Source organism: Falco punctatus, assembly GCF_963210335.1.
Source record: "Falco punctatus genome assembly, chromosome: 11".
In the NCBI taxonomy this organism is placed as follows: Eukaryota; Metazoa; Chordata; class Aves; order Falconiformes; family Falconidae; genus Falco; species Falco punctatus.
In genome coordinates this window covers 32,309,192-32,336,922 of record NC_137591.1, presented here as the reverse complement: position 1 = coordinate 32,336,922, position 27,731 = coordinate 32,309,192, and the positions used below count along the sequence as shown (strand labels likewise).

At 40.0% G+C, this 27,731-nt stretch overlaps 1 long non-coding RNA gene across 7 annotated transcripts in view; it reads right to left on the bottom strand.

Annotated features, from left to right (window-relative positions):
* The window catches only part of LOC308071283, a 107,490-nt gene extending 86,771 nt beyond the window's left edge, over positions 1-20,719 (bottom strand). For 5 of the 7 annotated variants that reach the window (XR_013931058.1, XR_013931059.1, XR_013931060.1 and 2 more), the window contains exon 1: positions 6,791-20,719. This is a non-coding gene — a long non-coding RNA (uncharacterized lncRNA). The remainder of the gene's footprint in view (positions 1-6,790) is intronic. The other 2 variants (XR_013931063.1, XR_013931064.1) reach the window with 2 other exon arrangements.
* Positions 20,720-27,731: the final 7,012 nt, after the last annotated feature.

Below are 27,731 nucleotides of genomic sequence, written 5' to 3'. Positions count from 1 at the left end.
ACTATTTGAATAATGTTCAAAATACAATTAATAATCTTCTTTCTCAGCCTTGGGGAGAGAATTCCATTTGCATCTTATCAATCAGGAGCCAGATCACCAGCCCACACAGTGCAGTCTTAGACAGTAATGTGTCTAACAATTAATAATCACAAGATGAAGAAATTACCAGTGATACTAGTATTAAACTCAATTGCAATTTAGGGTTACAAAAATAATCTATAAAAGAATACGGATTCATCTGCAGAATGCTGCTAGCCTGTGGTAGGATTTAGTTGAAGTACTGCCATTTAGACTTAGGGAGAAGACTAGCTACACACGCGCACAGTCAAGCAAAGAGTAGTTTGCCCTGTCCCACCTAAAGCTAGTATTTTAGGGATGATAACTGGACAGAACATATATTACAGCACAGTCTCCATATTCTCAGCAGAAATAAATAGTTTTTCACAAGTCCATTTTCTGCCATTTAAGGAACTGAAACATTTAATTTTAAATTTGGTCAAGTTTTGACTCCTACAACATGACTTTGAGAGTCAAAGTATCTGGATGCAAGAGATTTACACCTAGGAGAAATGCTTATTATCCTTCACCCTACCATTCCTATGAAATGTTATACAATCTGTCCGTAAGGTATGTTCTGCCATAATCTAACTTTATGAGCAAATGTAGAGGAGGTTTGAATTACATCTGTATAGTCAAGTCAGATATCATGTAAAATCAAATATTCACATTTCTAAATCCATTCTCTTTTTGAAGGGTACACTTCTAGTATTCACACAATAAATCATTCACATGTTCAAAAATATATAGCCCAAACTAATTATTTTATTAAAATTATACACTCATAAGTACAAAACAGTTTATGTGGTCTAGTACCTTACTGTCATTTAACAACTTTATTCTCTGTCCTAGAGTGATAATGCTTTACCAATTAAAAGAAATTAACTGTCCACTTTGGATTGTGTTACAATCTTAACATCAAAACCTAGAAATCTAATGGAGAGTGACACATTTTTATTTTGCTGAAAGAGGGTATCCTTTTCTTTGTCAGACTTCATCATATACTCTTTGCATTCTTCCCTCTACCTGTTTGACCATATAGCTATAATTTTTCATTAATGAAAGAAGTGAAAAGAAAAGTTCATAATAGCATTCTGAAACTACTAATTAAAAACTGAAGTATCCCTCCCTGGATTGAATATCTCACTATATTTCTAAAGGCAAATAATGATACTGAGATCCAAAGTAATCCATCCTCAATGACTACCACTCCTTGTCATTTGATTGCCTCGATACAGCAGATAAATTCAAATGGTTTCAGTCCAATTTGAGGCATAAGAGTGTGAAGAGCACAGTAATAATAAAACCAATTGACTTAAAATGGCTCTGCATGTGGAAGTGACTACAACTGATATCTCTTCTTCTGCTGTTAATACAGGCAAGTAGATTACATTTTTGCATCAAGGTCTGTAATTATAAAAGTATTAAAAATAATCTACAGATAGCTAGATATAGAGCTTAATATCAGGACTAGGTATATAAATGCCAAATATATATGCTATAAGATGATTAGCCATGGGCTTCCCTGAAAGGCAATTTAAATCAAGGGGAGCATCCTCAGTGGTAGAAAGGAGCTTTCAGACACACTTACTTTCATGTTCCTTAAATAACTTCATCTTTCTAAACAAGTTGCCACAATTTGCTCTTGCTTAGACTTGAATAAAATATACTATTTTTATATATATATGAAAAATATATCTAAAAATATAACAGAAATGAATGTAAACCAAAACCAATGACAAATGGTAGAGGGGACAAGAAAATGCAGGTATTTGCCAGCAAGCAATACAAAAGAAGAGAGTACAAATGATGCAAAACAAAAGCAGGTAAACCAACTTATTAAAAGAATCACCCCCAAACAAAGGTTAACAAGCAGTGAAAAGCTTTTATATTCACCCTATGTTGAAATCAACTTTAAAACGCTTCTTGCAAAAGAAAGAACTGCAGCTGTGGCAACCCTACTCCACATTAAACTGTCTCTTTTTGAAATTCTCTGCTCCCCAAGGTAACTGATCCCGAGGGAGGCAATCTCAAATTATGGCTAACATAAAAGTCAATGGATTTGGAGGGGACATTCTCTTTTCCTCAGGATAAATCAAAGATATAGTCTCAAAGGAGAAAAAAAAATATCTGACCCACTGCATATGAAAAGGCCTCATGCATATTCAAGCATGTGCTGCATCACAACTGACACTGTCCTGGTCCTGCCAGCTCTTCCCAACCTGCCTGTTACATGTGTTTGGAACAGCTGTGATTCCTGCTGTATTTCAGTCTTTTCATAGACCCATGACTCCAAGCTAAATTGAGACTGACCAGAAATTATTCCTATAGCTTCTCAGCTGAGGATGCTTTAACTTCAAATAAGGCTTTTGGCATCAAAACAAGGGTTACTGTGTTTTCAGAGCCATAAACAGATCCTGTGGTTCCACAGACGTTCACAGAGATATGGGTTTGGACCACCTGGGAGAGACCAGCTACTCCAAGTTCAGATCTGTAAGTAAAAGTCAGAGGAGAGTTTCCTCTAGATCCACCATAGGGAAACTGTATGGAAACCTTGGGGCATGCAAAGTCAACATTACTCCGCTTAAAAGCTTGAAAACTTTTAAATTCTGTATTGTTGGGATATTAGCTCTAAGCCTGTGGAATACAATGTGGATTTCAAAACCCTGATGAGGTTTCATGGTATTAGCTTCAGTACCCTAATGTAAATTTTATCTCAGATATACGTACTCTCCCTCTCCACATCTCTACAGTGGAAGCTGAACACAAGATTTCCATTCACTTTTGGTCATAATCTACTGTGAATCACTTTTTCCTACCATACTCCCTCCACCACATTCCACTTTCAGAAGGCTACAAATTAATTTGGGATTAAAGCTATTATAAATCCAGTATTGCTGCATAAACCCACAACCTACTGAATAGACAGCTGGTTTTTAAATTATTAATCATCATTTTCAGTCTCCTTGGAGCAGGAAACAAGGTCATTTTATGGGCAGAAGTTCCTATTTATTCGCCTTTAATTTTTCTTCCCGTTAGCTAAGCTCTCTAATTGAAAGCCTAAAACAAGATTTTTACCCGCTCTGATGCTCTGATATATCACCATCCTGGGGTGAGAAGTTCTACCAAGCCTGATAAATGAATTTATTCCATCATCTTGCTTTTTTGCTATGCAGGCTGAGCGCTGAAATGAGTTTGGACAACATGTCCACTTATGGCACTGCAGAGAAGTGCACTTCAACAGGAGGAGAGAAGAAAGGTCAGATGCCATGATGAAACTCTGCACACCTGTCCACTGGGTCAGCTTGAGCTTCCCCCCTTATATACACAAACCTCTTTTTAAATCTCCTCTTGCTTCAGCTGAAATGGATAGAGAGCAAGTGCCTCCCCAGATGTCACCAGCAGGGCGACTTGCCATGGTTGCCCAGTCAAGAAGTGTCAAGCCTCTTCCCTCCAGTGGAAAGGCATCAGGTGCCCAGCTGAGTTAGCCCACAGACACACCAAGTTAATTCTTCCATTTATTAGCCTTATAAATATGTCTGAATACTGCCACTCCTTGCATGTAGCTTTACTGCCCACGGGAATACAATGAGCTCTCCATTAAGCCCTGAATTTCCTTAACTTTCATGGTGGGACAACCACCACACTTGCCACAGTTCCTCTAGCTGTTTTAGGAAAATATTTAAGCCTTTGCAATGCAGTTTCATGGGAATGACACTGAGAGTTTGGTTACTTGTTAAACTTGATCTCAGTCACTCATTAGTCCGTGTGCATTTTCATTTAAAAAACAGAGAACCATATCAGACATACAGAGATAAGGAAAAAATCCTTAAACTCTAAGGGGGGGGGGGGGGGAGGTGTGGGGTGGGGTGTGTATGTAGGGGGCGGGGGGGGTGTGTGTGCGTGCCTGTGTGTGTGTGTATGTGTAGCACTGCTTAATTAAGTTACCCAAAGAAACCCAAGGTGCACTATATGGGAACGATGACGAACAACACCAGCAATGATCAAACTTGGTATGAATGAATCATGTCACTTGAAGTAATTATGCCAGATGCTAACCAGAAGGGCATCACACACAAGAAATGTTAATTATTTTTTTACTTAGTAATTAACATTACCTACTCCCTTTTCCTTTTCACTGTTGCCCAGTGTCGATGGAAGGCTGCTCATTTCATAGAATCATGGAATATTTTGGGTTGGAAGGCAACTTTAGAGGCCATCTAGTCCAACCCTCCTGCAATGAGCAGGAACATCTCCAACCACGTCAGGTTCCTCAGAGCCCCCAGTCCAACCTGACCTTGAATGTTTCTAGGGACGGGGCATCTGCCACCTCTCTGGGCAACCTGTACCAGCATTTCATCACCCTCATCATTAAAAATGTCTTCCTAATATCGTGTCTAAACCTACCTGCTCTTAGTTTAAAATCATTACCCTCTGACCTATTACACAGGCCCTACTAAAACATCTGTGCCCATTTCACTTCCAGACTCTCACCCTTACCTATGCTCCTTCCCCAAGAGCTCCAAAACCCTGCCTGGTCGGTTTAACGCTATCTCCGCACTGGCGGTGCAGCTCTTTCATCATTTTGTTACTCAACAGGGACAATCCAAAAGCACTGACCTACAAATTCAGAGTGAGTCTTAATCGATAGGCTCAAAAATGTCACAAAACAAAATGTGAAACTGCAGCCTGACCTATTCTGCTGCTTCCATGAGCCAAGATTTCACTTCTCGACTCAGCTGAGAAAGTGACAGCGCTTCGGTGGTATAGGAATTAACCCGTCTGTCTCCAGCGTTCCCACAGAAATAACTTACTGGGCTTACACAAAGTGCTGCGCAACTCTACAATCTTCCATTCAGGAGCTAAGTACAAAAATACCATTTAAAAGCTTAGAGTGAGAATAATAACAAATTTAATTTCTGTTGTCTTTGCCTCTGAAATAAAATACCCTGAGGCCAGAAAATGACAAATAAAACATTTCCTTTCAGTTCGTACACTTTTGGGGTTTCTTGTAAGGGAAAAAAATGGAAATGAAGAGTTAGGGGCAGATTCCCAGACCTGCAGGGGAAGGAAGAGAGAACTGGCCAAACTTTTATCTGTCCCATAGAGGTAAAAAAGTTAGTCTGAATGTCTTCCTCTGCCCAGGTGTGAACCTTGTCTCCTCTAAATGCTTGAACCCTTTGGCATAGTCTCAAATGCATTTTTGTGCAAGGAGGCTACTGCTAACACTGCTTAACTTCACATAAATAAATAAACATCTATTCCAGGAAGGAACTAGCATACGGGAAAGTATTCCTCCTCTAGGCAAGAAAATCAGCATTTCAGCTACTTTTTTAGTATGTCTTCAAGCCTTCAAAATGGAAATGTTTAATTTTTCACAGTTGTGGAGCTGGGATGAGGCATCCTTCTTTAGCTCTACCTCTTCCCATCTCACCTGAGAGCACAACGGGACCTTGCTGTTCTATCCTGATCAGAAACTGGGCAAAACTTCATGAAGATAAAAAAGGTAATTAGAAAGTGTTATTGCCCTTTGCATTATTTTCACAGCTGACACATATTAAACCAACAGTTAGGAATTTAATTTACTCGCAAAAAGAGTAATCTCTTCTTTTTGTCAGAAAACTCACCGATCTTGCTGAAAGTCTTATTTCCACTCAACTACAAATTTGCCATCAACTTCCCTGGGATCTGGAGTTCTTCTCTGCTTTTATGGAAACTGAAAACGGTCATTACCAAGCAGAGCAAGGGGGTATTTTGAATGAATAAATTACAGCAAATGCCACATTTATTTTGATGGATGAAAAGGAAGTATTACTGTAGGAGTGAAATATTCATCTATGCATAGTTTTAATGTAAAAATACATAGGTTTTGAGATAAATTTGGTAGGAAACAAGTCTGGTAGGAAAAATGAGCTAATCTTAATATTACCACAGGGCTAATCTTCAGAAATGCGTGTGCATATATGGGAGCAGGGCAGACTGGGAAGACTGAGTACCTTAGAAAACTCTTCTGTAATATGCTGAAATTGTATATGAGGTAGAGGCTGGAAGAAAGAACACAAAATAAGGTTTTAGCTTTCAAGTAACTCTGGGAATTGTGGCTGCAATAAAGAATAAATATATTTTTTTTCTTTTGTCCAATCTAGGTAAGACTATCTGAAGCAGTTGACCACAGTCATGCTGTAGATTTCTCCGAGCTCCAGACCCGAGGCAGGTCCCAACTTAAGGTTCAGTTTTACCCCTTACAAAGAGAATGTGCAAAAAAGAAATCATAGGTTATAACCAGCTCTATGAAAACTACATTATTCAATGCCCTTTGATAAAAATTTGGTGAGGCTCAAAGGTGAGCACTGAGAGAGTAAGAGAGAGATCTGTATAGAGAGATTTGGGATAACCATGAAATTACATCAAAAGACAAGAAGAACAATAAATGCAGCTTATACACCTTTGCAGTGTATGTGAAAATTACCTTACACTTGAGGAGGGTTGATTCAAAAACTCAGGTTTACTCAGGTTTATTCTTTAGCAGGATGCTGTCAGTAGAAAGCCTGTGATTTAATTTGTGTCTGTGCCTGTGCAATTTGCAGGTAGTTTATAATGCTGGAAACAGGCTTCCAGGTATGTTTTCAAGGAAGATCACATCCCGTCCAGGAGTTTGAAACTGCTGAGTGCAAATTTTGGCAATTCAGAACCTCAGAGCAGGATGGCTGCTGAGCCTGGGAAGAGCCCTTACCTGTTCTTCACACCAGCCAAGGGCCAAACATCTAAAGGCTCCTTCAGGAATTTACTTGAATATTCCATACCTTATCTCCCATAGCAGAACTGAAGATGTCTAGGGAAAAAATAAAAATAATAAAGAAAAAGAACACATAAAGAAAAAAGAAAGACAGACAGGCAATCAGACAGACAGTAAAAAATCATGCATCGTTAACTAGGAGTTGCTAATTTAGAAGTAATGAATTTGCTACATTTCTGTCTTTCTGAAAGTTTTGCAGTCTTATTATGTTCAAAGAGTCCAATTCTCTGATGTTACTTACATGCAATAAAACAAAGAGAGGATTTTTTGGTTTTGTTAAACACATGATTTTGGGGGTTTTTTGGCTTTAATTTTTCCTTTCTTTTTATCACTGTCCACTCTCAGAGTGCTTCACAAGCTAAAAAAAATAGTCAACAAACAATTTCCAAAAGGACAGGTATACTCTTTAGCATATATTTTTGCCCAAATCGGAGATTTTATCTAAGACAAAGGCAAGATAAATTGTGCTATATTTCCTTTTCCATTTGAAAAAGGGTTTCTGCAGATCCCAGATCCTGCAGTTCTTTATACATCTTCCTATTTCCCAAGAAATCTCTTGCTCTGTATTTCCTTGGAATTGGTTCTTCTCTTTCTTCCCCTTCCAAACACCTCCCCTTATATGCTCTCCACAATAAATGGAGCATAGCTGAAAATTCAGGTCATACATTTGAAGCAAAACCTTTTGTATGAATTCTAAACTTTTTGACTAACATTCCACAATATCTATATCTATAGCTACAAGTAGTAATGGGGGTCAGGGGGAACCTCTCTAACTATCTACTCCAAGCCCTAAAAGCCTCCCTTATGCCAAAAGAGCAGCAATTCAAACATTTTCCTGCCCTTTCCCTGCAAGTCTTTCATTTCTTTTCCTTAGTGTATCACACAGTGATTAGAGAAGCTACAGCAGCTGATGCCCTTCAGTGGTCTGTGTCTTCTCCACACTTGTTAGATGGGCTCTCCTTCATGTCAGTCGGCTGTGTCAGATTAGCAACTAATAAGAGCATCACCACCAGGAAGCCAAGCTCCCTGCCAGGAGTGATGGCTCTCCAAGTGTGTTGCTTTCATACGTAGCTGAAAAAGTGTCTGCTAGGCTTGACCTTGTCTCTGCTTTTGCATTTTATTCCTTCTTCATAGCATCCTGCATCACAAAAAAATACATCTTCCCCTACCTTTCCACCCACAGTGGAAAGGCAGGTTCTCTATTTTTTCAAAAGCTTGTTACAAATACATTCTGGGAAAATTTTACACACTTGGCTAGCAAAGGGTTACATTTGACTCTGCATCCTGTGCTACTGATTATTCGCTTCTTTGTTTCTTGATAATATGCTGATGTTGGATGATTGCAATGTCAGGGGCTAATTCTCACTCCATTTGGTTCAGCTGTCCCTCTGTCAATCCACACTGCAGCTTTCACTTCAAACCTGCCTCCGTGTATTTCTCACTTCTGCACACCCCTTAACTTTTGGAGTCCTTTTCTGGAATCCATGATCCTCTTCCCATCTCAACCCATATTTTGCAACACCACATTAGGAGAACTTTCTTATTCAGAAAAGCCCTGGAACATCTTCAATTTTACCACAAGGGTGTTGTTTTGGGTTGTTTGGGGTTTTTTTCTACAGGTTCTTTTCAACCACAGCCTCTATTTAATCCACTTAGTTTTGTTATTGATGAGTTCCACTGCTCACAGGCTCAAGTCAGCAAACCGTTTATGCATATTTAACTTCTATTGACTCCCATGGATTGCTCAGGATTAAGCACATGCTTAGATGCTTCTCTAAATTGCAGCCATGACTTTTTTTTATTTCCACAGGGGCACAGCAGTAGAGCTATGAACCTAATTCCTCAGAGTCTAAAGAGGAACGGACTGGTTTCCAGTTAAACCACTTTATCAGGTAGGCCAAGTCTTAAAAGATTCAATGACACCACTAACCAGGTTCACAAATACAAAACCAACATCACTGCTTTGCTCTACATTCCATAGATAAGAACAAGACGTGAAGTTATACTAAGAGACAGGCCATTTGAAATGGCCACAGAGCACAAATGTGGAACCAGACTGTGGGTAAGTCTTGTCCATTATTTTTTCCACTTGACATCATCTTCCTATACTTCGTTAGAGGCATTTATGTTAAATGTCCTTCTGAAATTATATTTTTCTTCTTCATATAATTAATAAGAATTTAGAATACTTATTGGTTTTGAGGTACAACATAAACTTTTACATCAATTTCCTTTTGGTATTACTCAAAAAATAAAACCCTGGAATTAGAGAGACAAATGTTATTATCATTCTTAAGCAGATTAATGAGCTTATACCAACAGCCACCTTTTCTGCAAAGTGGAAAGATTTATTTTGTGTAGGAATTTCACATTTACATGCAACTACTTTGAATTAAATGCTGATCACTTTATACCCATAAGCAAAACCTGCTCACTGGGATTGCAGAAAACAAGGCTTTTCAGGGGAAACTCCTTAAGCATGCATGGTAAAGAAAAGCACACAAAAAACCAGCTATGGCATTGTTATAGGAGTGCCCAGTTAAATAAAAACTTGTCCATCCCATGTTACCCAGACTGGAAAAAACACATAGGCACTTAGTGCTAAGCATCTCGGTAAACTCAGTAAAACCCAGAGGAATTCTTACATTCTTCAAGATTTTTACACAATAAAAAACTCCATGTCTAAAATGTATTATTTTCAGTAAATGGATCATATTAGAACTAGTGATTTAGAAATCTGAAGGTTTATAGTGCTTTATGAACTAGTTCCCTTCACTCCACAATTGTTCTTCATTATCCTTCAGTTCCTGCGGTATTGACTAACAACCATGCTTCCTATAAAACAAACTACTTCCACGCTATCAGAAGTGCTCTGGAAATAGCACTTCAGACTTTCTAAAACGTCTCCCATAAATGATCTGCTGTGCTAAAGTCATTGCTCAGATAGCTTGGGAAGGTTATTCTCTCGTCAGCACCTCGCATAATCACCTTAATAGGAAATACAGTAAAAGAAGTAAGCAATGAGAGGTTTTACTCCAAGCATTTGCACCTGAAGTAGGCAGACTGGCTTTGAATGCAGTGTTAAATAGCATTTTTGACACCCAACTGTAAATGACGTGTCAGATTTTATCAGGTCAGTACTCTAGGTCTGTAGCAGGGATTATTTACTGGTCCCTTACCCACGATGAGAAAGTCAGGAGCTGCCCTTCATTTCAGCCCATATTTCACCTTTTGCTCTCTTTCTGCTCACGTGGAGAAGATGAGTGAGAAGAGATCTGGCATGCAGGGAGACCACAGAAAGAGTCTGATTTCAGAGAAAGAACAGTAATGACAGCGGTTTGCTGCTTTGTGTCATACAAGTTCAAGGCTGCTGCAAGGACAGAACCAGCACCCCAAAGGAGAGAGTGGCTTTTGCTAAACAGTGGCCTCTAATGCGCTGGGTTTACCCTTAGTCCTCATATATCATTTAACCAGGGAACTGCACAAGGACGGTTTGACTTAGCCAAATACTTTGACCCTTTCTCTGGTTACCTTCATTTAGGCATCTGAAATCTCCCCACTGTTCACACTGCTTTCTTGTTTCTGTCTCTGCTGTTTGTACATTTTCTTCACCCGCATCATGAGCTGAAGGAAGACAGTCATTGAAATACTTTGCTCCTGAATATCACCCTCCTACTGCATATAACTCGTGAGAAGGAGGTTGTGAAACTGCGATGGTACTCATGTCAAGAAGCAGCCACCGAACTGGACAGCACTTGCAGGTTTTCCACTGCTTCCCCAGAAGGGATATAAAAAAACACTGAGGGAGACTATAATCAAGAGTAGTCAGGAAAGGAGAATGTAACATACATAGGAAAATAATGCTGGTGCTAAAGACAATGTGCAAAAAACTATTTTTGTGATTTTATTTTTTTTTAATTCTAAGGAAAATTATATACTGCATTTACTTGAAGCAATAAAATACAAGATGGAACTGTCAAACACAACTATTACAGAGTTTATGGGGCCTTAATTGATCCTCACTGTATGATCTGTGATGATGACGCAGCAGTGCTTCCTCACTGAAAGTTACTGAAACCTCAACCAAAAAACCCCCACCTTATTAATTTTTAAAACTACAAACAATTTATTTCTCATTCCAATGTTTCACAGAAACCTATGCCAAGGCCAGCTAGACCCATAACAAAACAAGGAGCTGGCTTGAGTTCAGAGATTTTGTTGTCAACTCAAAGCTCAATTCAGATGTTCTCAGGAGTTTATAGTTCATCTGTGAAGAGCCTGACTGCACTACCAAAGTTTCCTATTTGAGACTCCCAAGAACTGTTTTATATTCTTTGCCAAACTTCTGATAAAATAGCAGACAGTAGGTAGTTATTGGCATGTTCACCAGACATCTAATCTGTCCCCATCCCGCAGCAGTGTAAGTTGAAGTTAATTTTGGAAGCCATATAAGAAATCCAAGCAAGTCATAAGATGTGGAAATCCTGTGTAGGTTACCCCCTTGCCCCACTACCTTTCCACAGGGTATCTCCATATCTGAGGACCACAAAAAACCTGACTCAATGGCTTTGCTATTAAGAACTGCAAGAAGTCACCTATTTTGATTATTCTTTACTTAAAGACACAGGAAAAGAAATCCAAATCAGAAAATGGTGCAGCACAAAGGTCACAACACTGTCATCCTTCCACTAAAATTTACATGGAATATTAACGAAAAATTTTGATAATTTAAGCTTGTGATACAGGTTGTAACAAGAAAAAGAAAGGGAAGAAACTAATTCTTCATATGGGAAACAGTAAAAGTATAATTCATTGTGATCACTGCTTTAGATTTTCATTTACTGATTCCCTTGGGCTCCACAGTAGGAGAAACTCAAGGACCCACAGAAGGAATAAAAAAAAATTATATCAGAGAAAAAAATTAACTCATAAATAGTTATAGATCATATGATAACTTCTCAGCAGACCTGTTAAAACCAAAACAGGAAGCCTTATCTAGTTTGTCCCTTCAATTAAAAATCTGATAAGTACATAATGGGAAACTTATATTGTTTGCAGTAAACAAAATTGTGGGAAGAGCTAACGGAAAACAACATGCTAACCAAAAAACTCTTCTTCCTTCAATCTATTTTACTCTCCAATTTTACCTGGTTTTGAGTTGGTCTTTAGCTAAACATGGAAATAGAAAGCATCACCAACCCACCATTAGCCTAGAAAGTGCAGTACGTCATGGGAAATCTGGCTTTGCCACCACAAGACAGGGATGCAGCCCTACCAATGCCCAGCAGTGGCAGCACAGAAAGCTTATATATCCCACCCTTGTTTCCAAAAATGTGGTTCACAATTGACAACAGAGACCACAGAGCTGGGAAGCTGTTTGAACTTGACACGGGCTATTAGGGCAGTGTTTAAATGTGCACGGGTCTCACTTGGTCTGCAACTGATGGATGTGAGTGAAGGGAAGGGGGTGAAAAGAAATCAGTGAGACAACACCCAACACCCAGACTGCGACAGCAGCTTTAAAATCCTAAAAGTCAGAAAGCCACAGCTTTTTTTTCACTCTCTTCTCCACCCTCCCCCCCTCCCCCCCCCCCCCAAAAAAAAAAAAAAAACAATCAAAACAACTCCAAAACTATTTATTTGACAAAATTCCCTTTCCTAAACACAGTCTGCAATTTTCATGTCAAATGGAGCACTACTCACTGTAAGGAGTGCACCTTCCACGTGCAGGGCTGTCTTTCAAAGAGCATTTTGGCAGTATCCCAGAGAAATTCAGAGTAGACATGTCTCACTACAGGGCACATCCCACAAGTGCTCTGCCATGAAATGCTGCTTTGCCCACTTCTCAGGGGGCTTGATTTCATCAGAAAGCAGAAGTAAGACAAACGAACAAAACAACAAAGCCAAAAAGTCCCCAAAACCTAATAATAACTGACAAATGCAGAAGTTCTGTTTTATTCTTATAAGGAACAGGATTCATTAGCACTTTTAACAAGAAATCATTTTATTTTAGTGCAAATTCATTCAGTTTATCTATTCATTAGCAAAACACAGAGATTAGATACCTACTCAGTCTTGAAGAAAAACGTAGAAGCTACTTGGCCAGAAAGGTCTGGCATCTCTGAGTAAAGCAATGCCAATGAGATGGGAGATGCTCACCTTCTGAGAGACGAGCACTCTCAAAAGGCTTCTAACCCTAAACTGCCTTGGACATTTCTCTCTCGGCCTCCAGTACCAAAAGAGTTACGTGACGTGGAAGGAGAGTAGCCTTCACCGCAGGCACTATCGGCCTTGGAGAAGAAATGGTTGCCCTCAGGAAGGAAGGGAGTCTCTTAAACAGTGAGAGCATTGTATATATCAAGATGAGGGGGAGCAGCACCCAAATACTTCTTATTCTAAGAAAGTCACAGGACAAGTCAAATTTGCAATTAACAGTCTACATAATGTATTCCTATCGTGCAACTGCAAATCTCACTGAAGATAACAGGACTCTTGACCTCCATTCAGTTTGGAACAGTCATGAAAACAAGGCAATACTGGGGGATAGCGAGTGCTTCTTTCACAGGATGCTACAAGACAGGTTTAACAACACCTCTGCCATTTCAAAGCTGCACATACCCAACCCCATTACGAACAGCGCGAGCTATCGCTCCCACCATAGGAGCAGCTGAAAGGAAAAATGCATTCTTAAGCACTAGGATGCAGGAAAGCTTCCTCTTCTCCTTGTCCTTTTCATTGCAGTCCATCTGAGTCTGTCTCTGGCTGTGAGACAGACACCTATTGCACCCATGGTACTGGCTGATGAAAACAAACCCATTCAGAAGCACTGGAGCGCTTGAGAAAATATATAAAAGTGTTTTATTTCTTACACAAAGAGAATGAAGAGGTTTGGTGGGAGGGCAGATTCCTGGATAAAAATGTGTTTTTCTCTCTCACGCTCGAGCTAGCTGGGAAAATGGAAAAAGAGAATAATTTAGATCTACCTTTACTGAATTTTTTTTGGTTTTGCCTGAGGTTCTTGATCGTGCCTTGCTCGGTCTCTTGTTTTCTGCATGTCTTTCTAATAAACCAGGATAGTTTACGTTGTCTGTATTTTTTGTGAGTGTTGGATAAACCCATAGTTCATGACGTTTCAAACTACCTCATGCAGCTGAACACATGTTTCTATACTTTATTCTACAGCATCTTAGCGCTGTGGATAGCTAAATCAGGTGTGTTTCCCGTGCCTCACCCCAGGCGTAGCAGGGCTAAGCAGAACAAACGGGGTCTGGCCACAGCAGTTCCCTGCAGCCTTCTCTGCCTCTCCAAGAAAATTCAGAGCTCTGTTCCCTCTCCCTACAACAACTGCAGCAAATCAAAATTCGCCGCCAGAGTCCAGCTGAAAAATATGCATTCTGCAAGGCAGTTTCATTTAAAAGATACGAAGAATCAATCGTAAGTATAACAGAATAAAGAAAGGACACCGATATAAAGCTAAGAAAGTAAATCCACACCCTTTTCCAAAATATTTATCTCACATTGTACCATTATGGTCAGTTCTTCACCTGCAAAATTGTCTCTTCCCCAGCTGCAAAGTACACGTTACCTGGGAAGCTGTAGGCAGGGTCTTTTATTTTTATTTTACTTTTTATTCCAGAGACGATGGTTTGTATTCAGCTGTGGACTTCTAGATACTTCATCCTTGAGGTTAAATACGAGTGTCAAAGAAAAGAATGAAACTGATACACAAGACTGTATGCCTTCTTGTAAGAATTGGCCTGATTAGCTTATTACTGACTACTGCATGTAGGAACATTGGAATTATTTTCTGAAATACTTTACAATAAAAAAAAAAAGTTCTTTTTCATGTTTCAATTTGCACTGATGTAAGAATACATCTTTTGTAAAAAAAAACTTTAAAGTATTTTCCTACTTCAAATAAATCCTTTTATCTAAGGGTGAGACCAGGTTGCTACTTGAGATTGTTTGCATAAAATCTCATTAGCCTATTGATTCTGCTTCTAACACCTTAGGTAGCCCTTCATTACAATGCAAATAAAGACAGACTTTTTACATGTAGCTTAATGCAGGACTGATTATTCCTTTTTACATAGCAGGACAACAAAGCACTATAAATGAAAGTCATCAATAATTGTTCAACAGGTGAAAAAGATTAGAATCAAACAGAGCCTTTCTTATCAGCAGGAGCCTCCTTTTCCCCTCCAAAACACAAATTTGGTTGACTACCACCCTCAGGAAACTGCAGGACACCGAGTTTCATCCTTTTCTCCCACAGATGGGACACACTGTGCTAGCAGAGTGAAATATTCTAAAATTCACAAAGTGAAATCCAGACCCCAGTGAAAGCAGTGGGGTTTTCGGCGCTGGCTTGCTCCCCCAAATCCCAGCCCTGTGCCTTCCAGGTCATTCTAGTGATGGCTCTGAAATGCACACCACCTCTGCTTTTAATTTTAAACACCTCGGATGTGAAAGGTCACTGTTTTAATGTGGCCCACAGTTTGTGAGAAAGAATAACATGTCCTGTGAACTTGCACTGACTCTATGATTTAGAATATAATAATAATTGTAATAATAATAGCCACCTAGTCTATTGCTACGCAGATTTTAAGAGTAAGTCCTCATAAATAAAATTGCCATGCTGTTCAGAGGGGATAGCATGCCCAGAGGAACAAGAAGAGGCTATTTCAGATAGCCTGCTAGAAATCTTATTTCATATAGGAAGTCCTCAGATACCTTAGAAGTAACACCTTAAATAAGGTTGTATATTCACTCTTTTTGCTCTAGTGGCTCCAGGTGATAAATGCTGAGAAGGCAAACCTGTAACAGATTGCTTCTCTTCTGAGAGGAGCAGGAAGGAAGGTGCAAAATAGGGAAGTTTTAGGAGTTTTAACCACTGAAACCTGCATGTGCATGAAGGTAAATGGGAACTGGTTTAAATAGCATAGGCCCTGGCAGAGATCTCGCACTGCCCTCATCCTGTAAAGTGGCGTTCGCAGTATTATCCAAAAATTCACAGTATTCCAAAGCTAATTTGAGTTTAACCATGGCTGCCCTCAGGGATGTGCCCTTGGGACAGAGACTGCAATGCAGAAGCTCCAGCAGGGAATGTGCTGGCCAAACAGCCTCTGTCGGGCTAAGGAAGGTGCAAGCAGGTTTGCCCAAAGCAACTGGCTTCCTTCAGAAGGCCTTCAGCGCAGACTCAGCAAGGAGCAGGAAAGAAGCCAGACAAAAGGAAAGGGAAAACCACAAAATATCCCCAAAGCAGATTTGAAAGGCAGCAAAACACAACTGGGTTCACTGGAGCAAAAATGTCTTGACAGGAAACCCAGCATGAAGCATGTAACCTGCTAAGCCTGATTGAGTGGTGATTTTATTGCTTTCCCTTTTGTGTGATCGCACACATGAGAAGCATGCTGCCATTTCAGACACCACAGGCATGATTAATAGGGGCAGGCATGATTAGTGGGGTGAAATTTGCGTAAAGCCTCATTGAAACCAAAAATCTCATCTTCTTCATCTCACGATCTGCATAAAGGAATTGAGGGTAGCTGGCTACAAAATCCTGCTGGGCTGATAATGCAAAAACTACACATGAACAAGCTCAACCAGAAGCAGAGGTACGCAAAGAAGAAAACCGGGAATGCAATAAAAATGCTAGAAGTAGCTTCCAGCACTTTTTCCATAACGTGCAAATACAGGCACAAAGCAGCAGATAGAAAGCGGCAGAAGCGGCACTGGAAACGTGGCTGTGAGACACAGCCCTTTTTGCGCAGAGTGCTACCTGGGAAAAAAAAGAAAAAATAAAAAAAGACCTTTTTTTCGAGTGAAGAAAACAGTCCTTATCTGTTTTTTGTAATGTTAAGAGCAATGGGCTTCCCGTATAAGCAGACAGCTCGGCTATAAATTTCTGCTGCAAAAGAGAGCCTGCAAGGAAGTAAGTATCAAGCAACTGACCAAATCAAAAAGAGAAAACAATTTTGGTCTCATAGTAAAAAGTACATGCACTGGTTATTTGGTCATTTTTTTTCCCCTAAGAGCTCTAATGAGTTGAAGTCATTCTTCACTCTGTCTGCATCCTGTTGGCAGTGGAAATACAAGGAAGAGCAGCAAGATGCCTGTGCCTATTGTATTTAGTGGTGTTCTCACCTCGTTCTTCTGCAATCTTCTGCAGCCCAGCAGAAATTCTAGTAATTGCCTGAGTTTCAGGTTGAGTTTTTCCCTTAATTAAGGATAAGAGATACACAGTATTTTGGGAACATGTTTATGAAAAAAAGGAAGGAAATTTCAATTACATGTGCATACAGTACATAATGAATTGGGCCCAATTTCTGTAGCAATTGCTAGCTGAAAGCCAGAACTTTGCTATAATTCAGTTTGATTACCACTGTTGATTTCCTTTTCATTACTTTTCCAAAAGAGGCAGCTTCTATTTAGAAGCAGTAGGAATAGCTAAGAATCTATTATCAAAAAGTACAGCAAGGGGAGAAGGAGGACTGAATACATGAAATACCAAAAATATAGGTGTTCTGAGCAGAATCGCCTGCTTAGAAGAAAAGGATTTTGCTGCACAGGCAAATGTTGCTTAATTGCCAAGAAATAACAAACAAAAGCATAAAAAATAAATAGGTAAGAGATTCTGTTCTGTTTTGTTAAAAGCAAACCAAACCAATTGTGTAAGTATACATAAAATACTAATGATATTATACAACTCAAGCAAAAACAGCTAATGAATCCCACTGACTAAAAATGCCTGGTTCAGTTATTAACATTCCAGTCACAACTGCCACAATTTCCACTTCTGCTGTCAGAAGACAGAGAAGGCATAAAAAGAAAAGCAAAACTCTTAGAAATCCATGTATAATATTTACTAATCACTACTAATTCAGAAAGATTTAAGAATTCATATGCCTTGTACTGCCAAATACCATCTGAAATGTTGTAATACTCTCTAAGACCCTTATTGTCCTTTCACTTGCAAATTTTATAGACAGGATTACATTTTCCTGTTGTTTTTTTTTTTTACAAAAATTGTACTCTGTGCAAGTAAGCAGCATTATACTATTAACACAGACAAGAAAGAAACAACAATGTTAGTACTGCAAAAGCAGCACTGGAGTCGTATGTGAGACAGGAAAGAAATGCTATAGCCCTGGCACTATGAAGCAGATGGTTCCAACTCCTCAGTACACATCATACACAACACGTCAGTCAGAAAACATGATGTCTTTAACAGAAAAGATACCAATGCTTTTGTCATTAAGAGGTCCCGGCACAAGATCATCCTAATTTGCTCCACTGCTAATTCAGACAGATGCTGCTATTGATCTCAGACAACTCTCTCCATGCTCTCTTCTTCCATGCTCTTCCAAAAATAAGAAAAATTAAGCAAGCTGACAAAAAAAATGCTGTCCCAGAGCTTACCCAAACAGGTGTGGGGCTTTTGTTCATTTAAAATTTGTTTTCTGGGTTTTAAGACCTACAACACACATATAGAGATTTGTATTTGATTAACCAAACCATATGTTGAGAATATAGTTAGCAAAGGACCTTTCTGATGGGAAGGAAGGAAGCAGCAGCCCATCGTCTCTGAAAGGGTCGTTATTGGACAGGGACAGTGTTAATAAATGTAAATGCTACCTGGTTCGCCCTTGATACTGAGCCAGTATACGTTAATATGCAACTAGGTATATGGCTAGGTGAGTTGTTTCTATTAGAATTCACTTCGAAGCTATTAGGTTAAATTGGACTCTTGCAAATTGTCTCGCAATTTGCATTCCTGTTTAAAAATCTATAGTCTGAGTAAATCGCCCTCAAAGCTTCATCTCAGTTAAACTAGAATATAAGACTCAATATTAAAGAGCAAAACATACCTGTTGGCAGTAGTGATGGGCTATCGTTGCCTAAAAGACATTGCTTAATTAAAAACAAATGGAGTCAACATGAATTAAAGCTACTAGCTCAAGTGCAATCAACAGTCAAGTCAATCTAAGGGTGGTGTGACCTTTAAAGGAGCATGTTTTCACTTGATAAATACATTGCTGATTTGCTGGAAAGAAATATGAAGTTTAGAAAAAGATAAGGGGGTGTTAATAGGCTATGAGAAAAGAATCTAAAGAATAGCAATCTTACATCTTGCTCTTCTGTGGCAAGTAAGGCGAAGACCTATATTTTTAATGGATACTTTCTGTACACTTTCATTTATCTGCTCGCTATTGTTCTCCCTAACTGCCTACAGTTAAATCAAAAGAGATACTCACTAAGGAAAAATAACCCAAATGAGCTTAACAACAACAAAAAGTACTATTATCCACAGGAATAACACAACTTCCAAGAAAAAAAGAAAATCAGGGAGCCGTTAATTAGAAAATTAGTTCCAACCAAGCTAGCAAGGTTTATTTTTATGTGTAAAATGGGAATGCTGCTGCTTACATCTCTCAGAGGCTTGTTGTGATACCAACTGCGAAGAAAGTTAGAAAGTCTCAAAGATAAAGGATTTTCCACACTTCGAGGCTCAGTGGCAGAAGAATCAACAAATGACCTCTGGTTTTCTCCACCCGCAAGTAAATGACTTGGCAGGGCCAAGCTGCCGTTCCTGAAACCAGGAGGTGTAAGAGCATCCTGCAGACCAGCACTGGCACCTGCCACCACTGGAGGGGTCGGGGCTCCTTCCCTGGCAGGCTCCCGGCGAGGTGGAGGTAATTGGAAACAGGCCAGCAAGCACGAACCCCGTTCAGAGGTGTGGGGCTGCTCCTTTTTTATTTTATTTCATTTGTAAGCCATGGTAAGTAGGCAGAAGTGGTAAAGTATCGTGAGTTTTCACATCATTTCATCTGATGTCTGTTTTGAATTGGCAACATATCAAATTGTTTTTCTTCAAATTGAGTCTGTTTTGCCCTTAAGGATAACTGGCAAGTGTCTTTATGGGGTTTTTTACATCTAATTTTCTCCCCATGACCTGTTGAAGAGCAGGGAGTGAGAGGGCAGCTGGATGGGCATCTGGCAGCCAGCCAGGGTCACCCCAACCCACTGTTTACCCACCAGAGATTCCTAAATGCTTGGGAAAGTGTTATATCCCTCCCTTATGAAAATTACTAATGAAAGAGTCTTTGGAGGATGCCATACTGCCAGCAAAGCCCCGGTCCTGCCCATCTGGGAATTTCTGTTAGGACAGAAACACAGGCCCATGAAGAACTTCCCACACAATGAATGAGATTATATGTTATATAGCAGAGTTACCCGCAGAAAAGTGATTTTGTCTTTTACAACTTGCTTGATTGCCTTTTCCGTTATTATTGGAAAGTCATTCCAGAACCTCATTTCCTCTATCTGTGAGAAAACTTCTGAAGTCCAGCCTGAATTTATGAGCAGACTATTTGAAACCACTCATTCTTATGCTAACATTTTCCTATAACTTTCTCCATTGATTACTTTTCTCTCTCAAGCGCTTCTAAAGAGAAAGTCTATCACCTGTCAACCTTAATTTCACAAGGTATCATCATATAAAATAGATCTCTATTTCTTTGGTCAATCTAATCATTTTAGAAAAATATGAGACATTTTGTAAGATAAATGTTAGAGAGTTAGGATTTAACGTGACTAATAGGACTTTGACTCAGAGAGAGCCTTGAGGAAGGAGGCCTTTCTGTTCTCCATCCTTCCCGCTCCCTTCTTTAAAGTGACACCTCCAAAAGATGCTTGAATGAGTCTGAACTATGCAATAAAACTTCACAAATACTTGTCATCTACAAATAAAATAATCTAGGAATTGTCCTCAGTAACGCAGTAATTTTCAGGGACTGAAGTATACAATTCTTTCCTTTCTTTCCAAAGCAAGGGTGTATGCACATATTTCTCTTGTCATCTACAAATAAAATAATCTAGGAATTGTCCTCAGTAACGCAGTAATTTTCAGGGACTGAAGTATACAATTCTTTCCTTTCTTTCCAAAGCAAGGGTGTATGCACATATTTCTTTTCTCAGTTAAAAATCAATTTAAGGCTCTCTTCCAAGGAATATAAATGGCTACAAGAGACTAACGGTCTTGCAATTCATTTTCTCATGAAAGCTCCCAAAGTCCCAGACTGAAGATTAAATGAGCTAGATCAGGTTGATCATGCAAGGTTCCCAAAGCCAGGAGAAGAACAAGCATCAGGAGTGCTCTGTCCGCGTGCTGTAGAAAGAAAATACGGAGTCCATCATTTACTTCAGGAAAGAAACATGTAAAAAGAAGTTTCCATTACACAAAGGATTCTGGGAACAATTGTGGACTCCAAAATACCAAGCAGTTTTAGACAAGTTACAGATTTTTTGTCTTTTTTCTGTGTCTATTCTACGTGTGGTTTCCATGGACCACATTTTTAAAAAAGAAACCATAGTTTGTTAGGTGTTTTCAGGATCCGGACTTGGGGTCCTGGAACACGCTGAGATGAGCGCACCCACCCACGCACCCCAGCGAGGGGAGCGCACCGAGGCCTAGGGGTATGATGGCATTGCGGGATGAGCGGGAACAGTAAGAAGGGCAACACCACAAGATCTGACCTGCTTTGGAAAACTACAAATGCTTCAACTAAAGCTAAACTACCCAAAAATACATTTCATGAGTGGTTTAGAGCTGCTATAAAACAGGGGAAGACAAAAGATAGAATAATTTAGTGATTCGTAAAAGGTTGCACAAGGTTTGTGACAGACAAGAACATAATCCATTTCTTCCACATCACAAACACGAGGCCATTCTTTCCTTTCCCAGATCAAGGTTATTTGCCTGCCCATGTCTTCATTTGTAGATAGAGATCATGGACTTCCATTCTTTTTTTTCCAAAATCAGATAAAATCTGGAAAAAGAGGCTGCATAATGCATCCCCTCAGAGGTACACTATGATATGCAATGTCATTCAAAGTCTCCCTGATGCGAGTAGCTCAAATTCATTTACTGTCTTGTCTGGTGACGAATTACAAACAGCAGCATTTACTATGACCCGAGATACTCTACTTTCCCTTTCCTTTTCCAGACATGTTTTAATAAGTTTCAGAGAAATGCAGAAGACAGACACTAAGTGACAAGAATAATTTACTGCAACTGAGAGATTCATATCCCTCTTGATTTGAACACAACGGCAGCTTTCACTCCCTTTAAAAAGAAAACCGAGGAGCTCGGCACTCTGCAACAGCTGGGTTTAAAACTCTCTCCAGGCACTTCCAGTTTCTCTGAAGTAGGTACGTGAGGAGAAAACAAGAGACCGTGCCGAGTCAGGAGCGCCACACTCAGTGCCAGGACCAGGAACCGTGGATTTAACACCAACTACCAACAGGGCTATATGAGCCCCAAACACCCCTGCCCGGAGTCAGAGGTGACATATGGAATGTTAGAGAAGTGTTTGGTGCCGACAGGATCCGCAGACCTGGCAGAGCAGCTTTGCTCTACCTGGGGCTCAGGTGGACTTTAGGGAGACAAGAAGAAAGTCCAAGCTTTTAAAGCCAAACTGTCCATCTCTGCGCCGAACCCTTCCTCCCACAAGTGTTTTGAGAGCATTTACTTCACTGAGGATGGCTGGCTCTGAACTGCCAGCCAGCTAACCCTTTCCCACAGCTTTGGGAGCGCTTTGGCAGTTTTTAAGAGTATTTCTATAGCTAACCCAGGAGCTCATTAACCTTCTCCCTGTCAGGAGGAGAGGAGGAAAGCAAGCCACCTTTGAGGGTGATCTTCAGTACAGTTGTCTTGTTATGCCTGGCAAGATGGGAGAGGAGATCCCACCCTCACACAGAGAGGGCTGAGGATGATCATCCTTTGAACCCACTGGAGGGATGTTTTGCAAGTCAGACGTACGCTATGAGCCCTGCTGAGGGCTGCTGGTGTCACTCCTGTAACACTTTCTGAACAAAGAAAATGTTACAGATTTACTGGCATTATTGCTTTTGACCTGAGCACTGATAAAAAAGTTGGTTTGCACAAAGCAGCAGTAAATGTAAAAAAAAAAAAAAAAAAGCTGATTTTTTTTTTTAATATTTTTATCATCATTGCTGCTGTTATTTCAGAAGGAAGTCAGGAGAGGGATTTCCCGTGAAACACCACTTTTCTCAAAGACCTACTAATATCAGATTGAAACGACATCCAGTCATCACCACTATGGGAGTAAAAAGAAAGGAAAGGGTATAAGGAAATTGCAGCACTCAAGGACACTTCAATTTTATCACCAGTCGGAAGGGAAATGCCTGGTTTTCTGGTAGCAGCTCTCTCAACATGATGAGAGTGCAGGCGAGACTCACCCACTGCCCGCCCTACAAGCATGCCTTTTCACTCCCCCTTTCTAGCTACTAGCACATCTTTAGGGAGTATGGACTGCTGCCCATAGCCCACCAAGATGGTGACCTGCTGCTTCTGCCTAATGCCAGACTAGCTGCAACTCTGGGGCACCAAAACATTCTGGGAGCGTTAGATGTCTAGGATATTATTGGAACCAAAAAAATGCTTTAGAGTTAGCACCTTGTCTATCATATCACATTACTTTTTCCTTTAGCAACGTTTAAAGTCCAGTAGCTTGTTCTGATGCTGGAAGAATATGTACCTGACACCTCAGCTCTGCCAATCTGCGTTTCAGTATGATAGCTTAATTTATCAGTAATACCAAAGTGTATACAGCCAGGGCACAAATGCCAATTCCCTCCGGCCGCTCAATAACAGAGCGAATGAAACTGATTAAAGGGGTACAGTGGACAGCTAAACAGTAAAACCTTAAGTCTGTTACACCAAGAGGTCTTGAAGCCCTCCTTAATGCAAACCTCTTCCAAAAATATCCCGCACAGGAGAAAAATACAATAGAATTTCAAATAAGAGGGGGAAACACTGAGTTTAAAGCACACTAATGCATTGGTAACAGGGTTTTGTGATGGAGTAGCCATAGCAACATAATGTACTAGTGGCTTTAAAAGAAAAACAACATGAAATCCCACACAGGTCTAGGTAAAGTCTGGCACTCTTACAAAACTAGGCTGTCAAGGGGCTCTGGATTCACTTACCGAATATATCCCATTTGAAAAGCCCAGACATACAGATATGCGCCTGCTCAAATGCATATTTTACTTCCTAGTTTAAGTACTCAAAAATAGTTTGATCTAATTGGTTGCAAACATGCAAGTACCAATTTAATGCATGTAAAGCAATTAAAATTCGACTCACCAGCCTGTACATAGACTAAGCATAATCCTTCTCACACACGGCGCAAATAGTTGACAAGCTGCTTCCTTTCTGTAAGAAATAACATTTATCATAGTGCTTCCCAAATCAATACTAGGAAACTGTAGCCAAATTAGAGGCCTCTGATACTTGTACATTATAAATTTACCACTCAGGATGTAATTACTAATAGTGCAGATATAATTAATATTAGCTTGCCTCAAATCCAGAAATAAGCGTACTAAGCTAGTTAGTGGTATAGATGTATTTTTGTAACGCTGTGGTCAAGCACAGTGCACAAGTATGCAAACAAAGTGACCGCCAAAAGGGCAAAGACAGCTGTGTGTAGCTGCACGCAGGATGCATCCAACAAAACTTGTCATAAAAAAGACAAGAGAAGCACAGGGGACCACTTATAGACTGCCAAATACACAGCAAAGATGGCTGGCAAACCAAAGGAAAAAGGGATAAAAAACCAGGCGTCAGCAAGGAAAATGGGAGAAGACAGACAACACACTTCAGTTTGGGCTTTTCTCATTGATGAGTTCTCAACCTTGTTCACCTGAACCTCAGCCTCTGGGACCACCAGGAGCCACAGCCACCAGCACGAGGTGGCATTGCCTCCCTTGTCCTGTGTACTCACAGCTAATTTAGAAAATTAGTGGTAAAGAATAAAGGCTTTATATAAATAGCACTGATGATTAATACTGTGTGAGAACTGACTGCTTGCCAAGAGTGTGTTAATGAATGAGTTTAGTACTGTCCTGCTTTTTCAGCCTTTGAAACCCCATCACAGCAATTTCCAATTCCCTGATTTATACGTATATACACATATATTCAGTTCACACAAAAGCTGTTGATCTTTTTGTTCAAATATTGTACTTGGGCAACTTGACCTCCGTTTTGAAGCCGATCTCTCCAGAGATTTGTCATGTCACTCAGTCCATCCCTACCTCCACTGCAACACAAACAGAGAATAAAGAAGCTACATTTTCCCACTTCTTGTACATCTCATCCATTTTGATTTAAATGCTCCCTCACAAGCTATATAGTTCATTCTCTATATACCAAAACTTGCAAATTAACAAGGCTATCCCACAGGAACACAGATGGGTGTCCCCTCTCTCTCTACATCATTCAAGGTAACAGATATTTTTCCGAGGGTGTTATGTGATGGAGCTGCAGAGCTCCTGCTCCCATCTCCAAACACATTCCTGTGCACCCACAGTACTCTCAAGCTGGATATTCAAAAGCCCCAAACTGAAACAGGAGCCCGTTATAATTTCAGTATAGCACTGAAATCAGAGCTAACAGACGGTAGGAACCTTCTTCAGGCATCTTTGAAACTCCCTCTAAGGAAAGACAATGGGATATTGTGAATATATTATCCCTTAGTAAAGATCAAAGTTGGAGTCGTGCTGTGGTTATGATAAAAACTTTCTCTCTTTTAGTTTCTGATGTTCTGCATTTTCTAAAAAGGAAGTTTCCAACAGCTTGTCATTTCTCCATGAATATCTTCTTCAGTCTCCTCTCCAAGTTCTATTTATCTAAATTTTATCAGAGGGAGCCATGGATGAAATTTCTACGTGCCTAGCAATATTTCTGGATTTGTGCTGCCAGATAAATGAACACATAAATGCGTTCTCACTGGAGGTACAGCTACAGCAGTATTTGGGAACGAGAAAGGAGCTGGCAGCCCATCTGCACAAACAGTGACATCTTCCCTGAAGACAAGCAAAGGTTGTTTCTAAATATCCATGTTGACAGCTTTTTGAGGAAAAGTTTGATTGAAACAAGCACAATAAAATGAACATTCTTTATTTCAAGACTAAATAAAACATAGTACTTAGATATCCAGTCAGCTGAGGGATGTAGACCCACGTCTTCTGTTTCTTTCAATGACAAAAGATATATTTGCCAGCATAATCTGAAAATCTATAGTAGCGTGACACCAGTGTACTATAGGAATATATATCTAGAAACATTCATAATCCAGAAGTCTATCCATTAAATGGATGCCAATTTCCATAAACAATATGCAAATTTCAAAAGCCCTCCTAGAGAAAACGGTTGAGATACCATGTCTGAAGGCCACCAGATGTCTCACACCAAAACTCTGAAATCCTACCTGCCTTGACAGCATATTTATTTTGGCTGCAGTGCCCCACTCTCCAATTCTCTCTGTGTGGCCTGGTGGAGAACGTCCTTCCCGTACAAGGCAGAGAAAGCTCAAATGAACTCCTGTATATAAAGTTATGCTTATAATGACATTTTTTTAAGGATCTGGAAGTTTGAGGAATAGATTCTGGTCAAAGATGAACTCTCTTGACAAGATCAGGTGATTTGTGAAGAGAAAATTGTTGCCTGTGTAAATGCAATTAGGTTGGACTAAAGAGAAGCTGCCAAAGTCACAGCACCCTCCACTGGGGTAAGCCGGAGTAATTAAAGCAGTGTTAATGCCTATTTACACCAGCAGAGAATCTGGCTCTAACACTGGCTGTCAAAAAACAGAGGTGGTGAAATGGCATAATTTCACAAAAAGGTATTGCTAAATAGTGAGATGCCGGTACTGAAATACCTAATTATCCATCGGTATATTAACCTCTTTGCTCACAGATGTCAGAGTGCTGAACAGACGCGGTGCATTTGGCACAGACACATGTTCCCCAAGCTCCTACCAACGTGTAAAACCACGAGCCACTGCCAGCAGATGAGTTAATTTGCTGTGAAGGTTCAGCTCATGTATTCTGCTTTGCAAAACCCCCAAAAAGGGTTAGCCAAAGCTTTCTGCAGAAAAAATATACTGACAGAAAGCTTTTGGAGCAAGGGAAAAGCAGAAAGAACTTTGACAGCTCGAGCACAAGCTGGATAACCCAAAACACACATTGCCCAGGCTGCTGAGTCGAGGAAGCTCCACCTCAGCTCTGCTGTCCCATCTCCAGACTATAATATTCTTGATCTTACGCACTGTTTCTCTTCCTGTATTTCCTGCGAAAGAATTTGCAGTTAAGATATAAATACCATCCATGGGAATCTAAGAGAACCTTAATGGGTGAAGATTTAATAATTTCTTGAATATTACCAGTGTTTCCATAATTCCCATATGTTTCTGAGATTTGAGGGACAGGGGTTGTTTTGCCTTTTTTGTTGTTTTTAATTAAACAAAGCAGACAATCTGTCCTTGCTATGTAATTTTCCCCTCGCCAACAGAAGACCTTTGAACAGCAACCGCTTCTTCCAGTTCTCTCCGTTTTCCCTACAAACTCGAAGCTGACTTTGCTCTGCTGCTGACAAAGTGAACTTGAGCAGTGGGAAGCCAGTAAATCTCAAACAGCAGCGATGCTTTATGTACCTTAAGTACTGTAAGATTAAAAATGTGGTTTTATCACAGTGTGATACCAACGTTAATAACTAGTCTGGAGCAAGAATTCAAAGCTTTCAGTATTCTATAATTGAAAGTAGCCCAGTTGCACATGGACTCATGTAGCAACAGAGGAGCTCAGATCATCTTAGTCAGTATTTTACTCAAATAGGAAAGCCTGAGAAGGGCAGTGAGGCATCGCTCAGTCATGGATTATCAACAGTGGTGCACCAAACGCAGGGTTTCCATTAGCAAATGAAGCTACATGCAAGTAACCATTTGATGCCCTCTGATTACCAAGAAGGTCAGGCATGCATCAAAATGTATTTGTGGCATTTGGTGAAAGC